General features: G+C 49.3%; 1 protein-coding gene across 2 annotated transcripts in view; it reads left to right on the forward strand.

Moving 5' to 3' along the window:
• Positions 1 to 4,612: 4,612 nt before the first annotated feature.
• The window catches only part of FZR1 (fizzy and cell division cycle 20 related 1), a 30,642-nt gene continuing 25,170 nt past the window's right edge, over positions 4,613 to 10,084 (forward strand). For both annotated transcript variants that reach the window (XM_023512590.1, XM_012804495.2), the window contains exon 1: positions 4,613 to 4,824. The gene's annotated coding sequence lies outside the window, so the exon portion shown is untranslated. The remainder of the gene's footprint in view (positions 4,825 to 10,084) is intronic.

Below are 10,084 nucleotides of genomic sequence, written 5' to 3' on the forward strand. Positions count from 1 at the left end.
GGCACCTGTAGTCCCAGCTACTTGGGAGGCTGAGGCAAGAGAATCGCTTAAGCCCAGGAGTTGGAGGTTGCTGTGAGCTGTGATGCCCCAGCACTCTACCCAGGGTGACAGCTTGAGGCTCTGTCTCAAAAATTTTTTTTTTCTTAAGAGACAGGGTCTCATTCGGTCACTCAGGCTAGAGTGTATGGGTGTCATCATAGCTCACTGCAGTCTTGAACACCTGGCTGCAAGTCAAAATCCCACCTCAGTTATTCCAAATAACTTCCTTGTGTCGCCTGGAAATGTTTACCATTGTATATCGTTTCAATGTTTATTATGAATAACAGTTTATGACTCTTTAGAGTAAGCATGCAGCCCCCAAAGGGAGGCTATTGTATAGGAGACAGAATTTTCCTAGCAAAAGACACTTGATGTCAGGCTGTGTCTTGTACCCGTGACTTGCACAACTTCAGTTCTTCTGTAGGCAATTTGTTCTGTTTTGGGGGTGGTTGTTTGTTTGTTTTTGTTTCAGGTTTTTTTTTCTTTTTTGAGACAGTCTCACTATATTGCGGTTCATTTTTTCAGTAAAGTGCCTTGGCGTCACAGCTCAAAGCAACCTCAAACTCTTGGGCTTAAGCGATTCTCTTGCCTCAGCCTCCCACGTAGCTAGGACTACAGGTGCCCTCTACAATGCCCAGCTATTTTGTTGTTGTAGTTGTCATTGTTGTTTGGCAGCCCCAGGCCAGGTTTGAACCCGCCAGCTCCAGTGTATGTGGTTGGTGCCCTAGCTGCTGAGCTATAGGCGCTGAGCCTATTTCAGATTTTTTGGAGACAGAGTCTCACTTTTTCTCGGTCAGTAGAGTGCTATGACATCATAGTGCACAGCAACCTCAAACTCTTGGGCTCCAATGATTGTCCTGCCTCAGCCTCATGAGTACTTGGGACTACAGGCACCCCTCCCAAGGTCTGGCTATTTTTGGTATTTTTTTTTTAGAGACAGGGGTGGAGAGGGGGTGGGGGTGGAAGTCTCACCACTCTTGCTCAGGCTGGTCTTGAACTCCTGGTCTCAAACAATACACCTGTCTCAGCCTCCCAGAGTGCTAGGATTACAGGTGTGAGCCACCATGCCTGGCCCTAGCCAACTTGTTTTTTTTCTTTTTTAGAGACAGAGTCTCATTTTGTCGCCCTTGGTAGAGTGCTGTGACATCACAGCTCACAGCAACCTCCAACACTTGGGCTTAGGCAATTCTCTTACCTCAGCCTCCCCAGTAGCTGGAACTACAGGCGCCTACCACAACACCCAGCTATTTTTTTTGCAGTTTGGCCAGAACCGGGTTCAAACTCGCCACCCTTGGCATATGGGGCTGGCACCCTACTCACTGAGCCACAGGTGCCACCTGCCAACTTGTTTTTAAAGGTACAAAAAAGTGAGGACTTTACATGCAATCTCTTTCTTTAAAAGTAGGGGCAATTAATGAAAAATATCAAGAATGCCATGTATAGCAAAGAAATCACTTAGGTAAGCCAACTTGTAGTTTAAGACAATTTTCTTTTTTTTTCTTTTTTCTTTTGTAGTTTTTTTTGGCCGGGGCTGGGTTTGAACCCACCACCTCCGGCATATGGGGCCGGCCCTACTCCTTTGAGCCACAGGCACCGCCCTTAAGACAACTTTCCGTCATTCTTTGCATAAGTATTTATGGAGCACCTACCGCATGCACCAGTCAGTATCCTAGGCACAGAGGACACAGAACGAAAGACAGTTTCTGGTCTCATGGAGCTGCCATGCTGATTGTTTTTATTTCACTGCCTTTCTGTGTTCGTGAAAGCTGACTCCAGATAACCAGCTCTGCAGCAGCCCTTGTCTACTTTGCCAAGACATCATCTTGATCACATTCAAGGCCAAGGCTAAGTTTAAAGGGGACTTCCTGTGAGCCAAGAGCTGTGCTGACTCTGGAAGGCTGGGTGCCAAGTGATGAGCCCCTTAGATGTTCTGGGGGACGGATAGGCCCAGGGGTGCAGGAAGCAGATATCAGAAGCCATGCCCCAAAGCAAGGCTTGTGTAAGTCAGAGAGCTTAGCATCTGGCCTTTGCAGACCTGCAGGAAACTGATAGCAGTAGAGAAACCTGCACTAAGCCAAGATATCTACATCTTCTCAGCTATGGCTCCTCTGCGCAACGACTCAGAGGCCAGAAGTCTGAAATCAAGGTGTCTGCAGAGCCCTCCTCCCTCTGAAGGCTCCAGGGGAGGATCCTTCCTGCCTAATCCAGCTTCTAGTAGTGGCTGCAATCCCTGGTACTCCTGGGCTTGCGGCTATATCTCTCCAATCTCTCCCTCTGTCTCCCATGACCTTCTTCCCTATGTGTCTGTATCAGAATCTCCCTCTCCTCTCTTTGATAAGGAAACTTGTCATTGGTAAGGGTGCACCCCCTAATCCATTATGATACATATACATATACATATATATATATATTTTTTTGAAACAAGGTCTTGCTCTATTGCTCAGGCTGGAATATAGAGGTGTCATCATAGCTCACTGCAGCCTCAAACTCCTGGGCTCAAATGATCCTCCTGCTTCAGCCTCCCTAGTGACTCGGACTACAGGCACATGCTACAATGCCTAATTTTTTTCTATTGTTAGTAGAGATGGGAGTCTCACTTTTGCTCAGGCTGGTCTCAACTCCTAGCCTCAAAAAAAAAGAGTATGTATGATTTCTATACTTTTAACCTTTTTAATGTAATAGAAAATTTAAAATTACTTCTATAGTTCATATTATGTCTCAATGGATGGCTCTGCTCTAGATCCTATAGTGGTTGCTTTAAAACTTACTGAAATAGGGCAGTGCCTGTGGCTCAGTGGGTAGGGCGCTGGCCCCATATGTGGAGGGTGGTCGGTTCCAACCCAATCCTGGTCAAACTGCAACAAAAAAATAGCCGGGTGTTATGGCAGGCACCTGTAGTCCCAGCTACTTGGGAGGCTGAGGGAATAGAATTGCCTAAGCCCAGAATTTGGATGTTGCTGTGAGCTGTGATGCCACCGCACTCCACCAAGAGCAATAAAGTGAGACTCTGTCTCTAAAAATAATTTTTAAAAAACTCACTGAAATAAGACAAGCATTTCCCTAATACATATTATATTTACATACATATATATGTATATATGTGTAATTTTACCCTAAAAGAATGAACAAATAGAAATCAGATACCATGGTGCACTCTTTTCTTTCAGGTCTTTGTCCAGACAGCCTATCAGCAGGAAACTTCCTAGACAACTGTATCTGAAACTATAACCTCAGCCCTCCTTTCTCTGTTTTGAGAGGAGGAACGTTCTTTTATAACAGCTTTATTGAGATACAGTTCACATACCAGACAATTCATCAGTGTAAAATTGTGTGATTCAGTGGATTCTGGTATATTCAGAGTTGTGCAACCATCACCCCAAAATAGAAAGCTACCGTCTCTCACTTGCCATCCCTCTCCCCAATCCCCTGGCAAATGCTAATCCACTTTCTTCTCTACAGATTTGCCTATTCTGGACATTTTATATAAATGGAATCACATTAATATGTGGTCTTTTGTGCCTGGCTTCTTTCATGGAAAGTGATATTTTCAAGATTCATCCACATTGTAACATGTGTCAGTGCTTCATTTGTTTTTTATTGTGAAATAATATCCCATTGTATGAATGGGCCACTGTGCATTCATCAGCTGATGAACTTTTAGGTTGTTAGCACTTTTTGGCTATTATGAATAATGCTGTTGTGAACATGGGTGTGCGAGTTTTTATGTGGATGTAAGTGTTTATTTCTCTTGGGTAGATACGTAGGAGTGTTAATGCTGTGTCATTTGGCAATTCTATGTTTAACTTTTGGAGGAACTGCCAGACTTTCTCCGCAGTGGCCGCATTATTTTACAATGCTACAGGCAGTGTACGAGGATTCCAATTTCTCCACATCCTTGCCAACACTTTTCTTCCTTTTTCATCTGTTCTGGTGTGTTTTGTTTTGAATCACAGCCACACTAGTTGGCGTGAAACCGGTATCTCATTGTGGTTTTGCTTTGCATTTCTTGAATGACTAATGATGTTGAGCATCTTTGAGGGTATTGGCTATTTCTTTAGAGAAACCTGTATTTTGCGCCTTTGCCCTTTGCATCTGTTTTGTCTCCAGCTGTATCCTTGGGACCTCCGGGAGCGCAATATATGTTTGTTGAATGAATGAATGTCTCCGCCGTTGGGTTTCTATGTCGGGTAAATGCCCCTTGTGTTGGGTCCTATCTGTGCTCATTACGTATGGTGTCACTGTCTCGTTGGTGTATGTGGCGGGCTAAGGTCTCCCTTGTCGCGAGCCCTCCCTTGGGTGGCAGATTCTGTGACTGTCCCCAGTAAGAACCACGCCCCCCAGCCAAGCCATTTCCGCATATTCCACGCAGCCTCAGTCCTCTTCTGGCCGTGGTTGCCCTTGGCAACGCGTGGCGCCACGCTTCCTGTATTGATTCGAATAACCGGAAACGTCATGTATCCCGAGGTGCCCGCGCAGAGTGGGCGTGGCCTGGTGGGGAGGTCGGGGCGGTGGGGCGTGGCCGCAGCACGCAGCGCCTAGGCGTGTGGGCGTGGCCTAGCGGGCGCGTGGCCGCGCGCGGGGCCGCCTAGACGCGCGCGGCGGAGGGAGGGAGCCGGGAGGCCGCGGAGCAGCCACCGCCGCCATATTAGGGACCGCGGAGCCCGGGATCCCGTCAGCGGTGGCCGCGGCCGGGCTTAGGGGAGCTGCAGGGACCGGAGGCGGCCGCGGCGCGGTGCCGGGAGAGGCGGGGCCGGCGCAAGCCAGCGGGCGACCGGAGCGAACCAGGTGAGGCCGCCGGGGCTGGGGACCCGCCCCCTGGGCCCGAGGCTGCGGGGTAGACAGCAGAGCCCCCAAACCGAGCGAGCAAGCCGGGTTGCAGCCTCTCCCAAGCTTAGGCCTCTCCAGGACAATCTAGTTCCTCTGAATGCCGCCCCCCAGGCCGAGCAGGTCCGGGTGACCTCAGCTTGCCCAACCTCCGTGTTCAAGTCTGAACGTCCCTCCACATCAGGCCCTGTCGTGACTCCCCCAGCCAGAGCCACCTGCATATCGAGACTTTCCTCTGTAATGAATGTCCACTGTTTTTTTAAAACAGCAAGGTGAACACTACACTCCCCCAAACCAGGGATCCCCCCAACCCGGCCCAGCCCCTAATCTGGGTTATTTCTCTTTGGCTTGTCATCCCGGGGGTCGTCCAAATTCGGACCCTCCCCATATTTAAAAAGGCCACAATAGTTGAACCTGTTGTGACTCACTTGCCCAGGTTCCAACCAGCCCTTCACCCCAGTAAGTGCAATCTAAGCCCTGGAAACCCGGAAACGACTACACTCTGAGGTTGGGACCTTGTCTATCTGAGATCACCATGGTATGCATCATGCCAGGGTTGTGGTTTGAATATGTACATGTCCCCATACCACCTGAAGCTTCTGCCATCTCTTCCCCCACCCTCCCAGCACATAGTATGTAAGTCCTGATCCACCCCAAAATTCAGCTTTCCCATTTCAGCAGTGACCCCACCAAAACCTGAGACAGCCTGTCTGTGCCCAACCCCTCTTTTCCATCTTAACCTCCAGCCTGTGTATTTCCCCAAACATAAGCTCAGCCACCTGGGATCCTGAAAATGTGGGTCGTTTTTTCCTATTAAAACCCATGATCCCTCCTCCCATCTTCCAGACCTGTCCCCACCCAAAGCCTGAGACCCAGCTCTGTGCAAATGTTTGTTCCCTCTAAACCTATTTGATTTTTTCCCTGTATTCTCCACCCCAAACTCATTCCCTGACTCAAGGCTCCTCTGGCTGGGAAGCAGAGCCCTTCACCCTCCCCAGACCAGTGAGGGATGACCTCATGCCTCTGCATGGTGAGGTTCCTCTGCCCCCCAACTTCTTATCATACTTAGAATGAGGGTGATTTACCTAAAGAAAATCATCCACCCAGAACACACAGGCTACCCCTTGGGATGGGGATAGCAGAGGGACTTTGAAGTAGAAGAGGCTGGATAGTGGTCTCTCTTGGGGGTGGGGGACTGGATTTGCATGCCATGAAAGCAGATGACACCTCCTGGGGATGGTCCCCAGAATGGATGTATCTGAGGCAATTTGTTGTGCAGAAGTTCTTGTGGCCATTGTGGCCTTCTGTGTTTAGGGCCTAAGGGTCTGATTTGGTAATACTGGGCTGTCATTTCCTTTGAATCCCAGGGTAGAAGCAGGTGTCCTGGCTGCTAGTGCCTGGTGCCTTTCAGTTAGCAACAAGCTCAGCACCATTGCAGAGGGTTTTGTTAAGGGTGCAGACTCTTTACCCCTTCAAAGAGTAGGGCTCTGTCTTTGGGAGACTCTTGCTCGGATTACAGAGTGTTGCTTTGCTGGGGTGAGAATGTTTTAGCAATGTCTTGCTGACCTGTTTGCTCTGATGACTAGTTCCAAGTAAAATTTCAGAATCAGTGTCCTGGCTGGGAGTGGTGGTTTGAGGGCTGGAGGAGTACCTAGAAGTGAACAGAAAAGGCTGATAGGTCTTCAGAGGTGGGTCTGTATTGGTTATCAGACCATTTCTTCTATTTCAGCAGGAAATCCCTTGCTCATACTATTAGTGTTTCTGGCTGGGTGGGTTTTTTATACTGAGGACTTATGGGTCCAGAATGGAGTTGGTTGTTGGGACCTTTTGCACACTGTCACTTAAAAGGATGAGGATCTAAAGTCTTTCTGTTTGTAGGACCAATCCCAGGGACTCCTAGCTGGGGACTTGGTCTTCTAGGAACTGTCCAAATCATAGCACCTTGTAATTAATTCCTTTCTGTGGGAGCAGAGTCCTCACCAGACCAGTTTTGAACCTAGGAGACACTCGGCAGTGTTTGGGCCAGGGGTGCTGCTCAGCACCCCACAGTGCCCAGAACAAAAGCCGGGGACCTGGTCTGAGACTGTCCAGACTGAGCCTTCTGAGGATGACTACATCTGCCTGGTCTCCATTCTGTCCCAAGCACTACACAGTACATTGGTTAGGCTGGAGCTCCTAGTACTGGCTGAGGGTAGGCAGATGAGTGGATTGAGGGTGCTCCCTTTAATCACCAGTGACCTCCTCCACCTGTTATCTCCACCTGTCTCTACCTTATCTATGCCTCACTTTCACTCTTGCAGAGCCCACACTGTGCTTGTGTGTATTCCTTCCTGGCATGTGTACATATGGTGGCACTGCAAGGCAGCAGGGTGCCCAGAGCTGCTTTCTGGAAATCTGTGTGTCCAGCACATCCTGTAGTGGCCACGGGGCTCAGCACAGAGCCTTGATGGGGCATCCAGAGTTCTTGTTCCGGGACATTCATGTCTTCAGCAGCCATCCGTCTCTGTGTCCCTTGGCAAGTAACAGCTTTCCTCTGCCTCGCTTTCTCACTTGTGAACAGTAAGAGACATGGTTTGCTTCCTGCCTGGCCCTGCTTTGTTAGTCATTTGAGCATCATGCATCATCTGTAGTGTCCACTCTGCCCTTGAGAAAAGCAGAACCCTCTCTCTCGCTTTTCCCCTCAGTCTGGTTATTCCTTAAGTCTCCTTCATTGAACCTTCTTTTTTAATTTTATTTTTAAAACTTATTTAAAAATTCCAGGTATAATTCTCATATCACGACGTTTATCCAGGTCTAATTCTCATAACCACATAATTCATCCAAAGTGTATAATTCATTGTTTTGTATATATTCACAGACTTGTGCAACCATCACCTCTAATTCTACACATTCTAATCATCCCCAAAGAAACTCCGCTCTTCATCAGCAGTTACCCCATCCCTTGCCCCAGCCCCTGACACCCACAAATTCACTTTCTCTCTCTGGATCTGCCTGTTCTGGACATTTCATATAAATGGAATCTCACACTGTGTGTCCTTCTGTGTCTGCTTCTCTCACTGAGCACAATGTTCTCAAGGTCCACCCACATTGTGACCAGTGTCAGAACCTCCTTCCTTTTCATAGTTGCATAATATTCCCCTGTGTGGATGGACCACATTGTGGGTGTCTCCTTACCGGTTTGTGAACACTTGTGTTATTTCCTATCTTTGCCTGTTGCAAGTAGAGATGCCAGAAATATTCAGGTGCTGGTTGTTGTGCTGCCAGGAACCATGGGGTACTGGTGGTTGTGTGGGGGCCAGTTGCTGTTGGAGACCCTTTTTCTTCCTCTGTGACTTGGGCACCAGCACCCCTTCTCTACACCACACCCATTGCAGCCTGGCCTTTAGCTTTCTTGATTCTCTTTTGCTGCTGGTGACCAGAGCTGGCTCCTGAACACCAGGCCCCTGTGGCCAACAGCTAGCAGCCAGTTGCTTGTTTCTCCTGGGTGTTCACAGGTACCTCAGGTTGAGTGTGTCCCAAGGTGGTCACTCTATCCTCAACCTGGCCCCTCCCCTAGTACTCGTCCTCTACCTGCCCCCAGCCTCATATTTGGGTACAAAGTCTCATCCACCTGCCTTTGTCTCACTCTGGGTCCTGTCTCCCTGCCCCTACCACATCTTAGGACCTAGATGGGGCAGTCATTGTTCCTCAGTCCCTGCCACCCTGCCTGGCCTCCATACCACACCACAGTGAGTCATGTACATGCTGCCCACCCTGGGGCCTGGCTCAGGACACTTGCTCTCTAGTCTTTCTCCCTCTCCTGCCCCAGTGTGTTCCTTCTACCACAGCCTTCCACACAACTGTGTGGTTCTGGAAAGTGGCAAGCTGTTCCAGATCCCTGTGCCTTTCTACATTTGCTTCCTTCCATCAAGAATCTTTTCCTCTGGCTCAGTCGGTAAGGTGCCGGCCCCATGTACCAAAGGTGGCAGGTTTGAACCCAGCTTCGGCCAAACCACAACAAAGAGATAGCTGGGCATCGTTGTGGGCGCCTGTAGTTCCAGCTACCCAGGAGGCTGAGGCAAGAGAATCGCCTAAGCCCAGGAGTCGGAGGTTGCTGTGAGCTGTGTGATGGTATGGCACTCTACGGAGGGGGATAAAGTGAGACTCTGTCTCTACCAAAAATAAAAATAAAAAGAATCTTTTCCTCCCCAGATCAGATTTGGCCCAGGAGCTGCTGTGTTGCGACCCTTTAGTGAGATTGTTACCACCTGGCCCAAAGGCTGCTGGGTGGGTGGATGGAAGATGGCAGGGATAGAAGGAAGATGGATGCTGTGGGGGGAGGAGTCTGTCTGCTCTTGCTGGAGGGCCAAGGAGCGAGAATGATGGATCTGGTCTGTTTGGCACCCAGGAAGCAACTGTTCCCTTAAGGATTCCCCTAAACCAGGCACTCTCAACCTGGGTTGATTCTGCCTCTATGTGGACACAGGGCAATGTCTAAGGACATTCATGGTTGTCATGACTGGGCAGGAAGTGCTCCTGGCATGGAGTGGGTAGCTGCTTAGCACCCTTTAGTGCCCAGGACAGCCCTAACCCAGAAAGCAATTGGGCCTAAGTGTCCACGGTGCCAAGTTTGAGAAGTAACTACCTGAAACACACTGCGTGAGGTGTCTCCTTCTGACCCCCTACCTTGGACCACAGTAGGTACTGCAGTGAGACAGGGGAAGCACTTTTTTTTGAGACCAAGTCTCAAGCCGTTGCCCTGGGTAGAGTGATGTGGCATCACAGCTCACAACAACCTCAAACTCTTGGGCTTAAGCGATTCTCTTGCCTCAGGCTCCCAAGTAGGTGGGACTACAGGTAGCTGCCATAATGCCCGGCTATTTTTTGGTTGTAGTTATCATTGTTTGGCAGCCTGGGCTGGATTTGAACCTGCCACCTATGGTGTATGTGGCTGGCACCCTAGCCATTTGAGCTACAGATGCTGAGCCGAGGAAAGCACTTTCTAATCCTCAGAGATGCCAGAGTGGGGACTGGCTGCCCCAGGAGGGGTGAACCCCCATTCTGCAGGCTGGCTCAAGAGTCACAGAATTGAGGGCTTCAGAGACCTTGCAGGACTCAGTCTGATTCACTTATGGTCCCATCCAGTCTGAAAGTCTACACTACTTGGTGTGCACATTTCCCTTCCGTACATGGGGCTTGTGTTCTTTTGGGCTGCTGCAGACCCAAGTACCCTTTTTTTTTT

Source organism: Otolemur garnettii, unplaced genomic scaffold (assembly GCF_000181295.1).
Source record: "Otolemur garnettii isolate 467f Iridium unplaced genomic scaffold, OtoGar3 scaffold00029, whole genome shotgun sequence".
NCBI classification, from domain to species: Eukaryota; Metazoa; Chordata; class Mammalia; order Primates; family Galagidae; genus Otolemur; species Otolemur garnettii.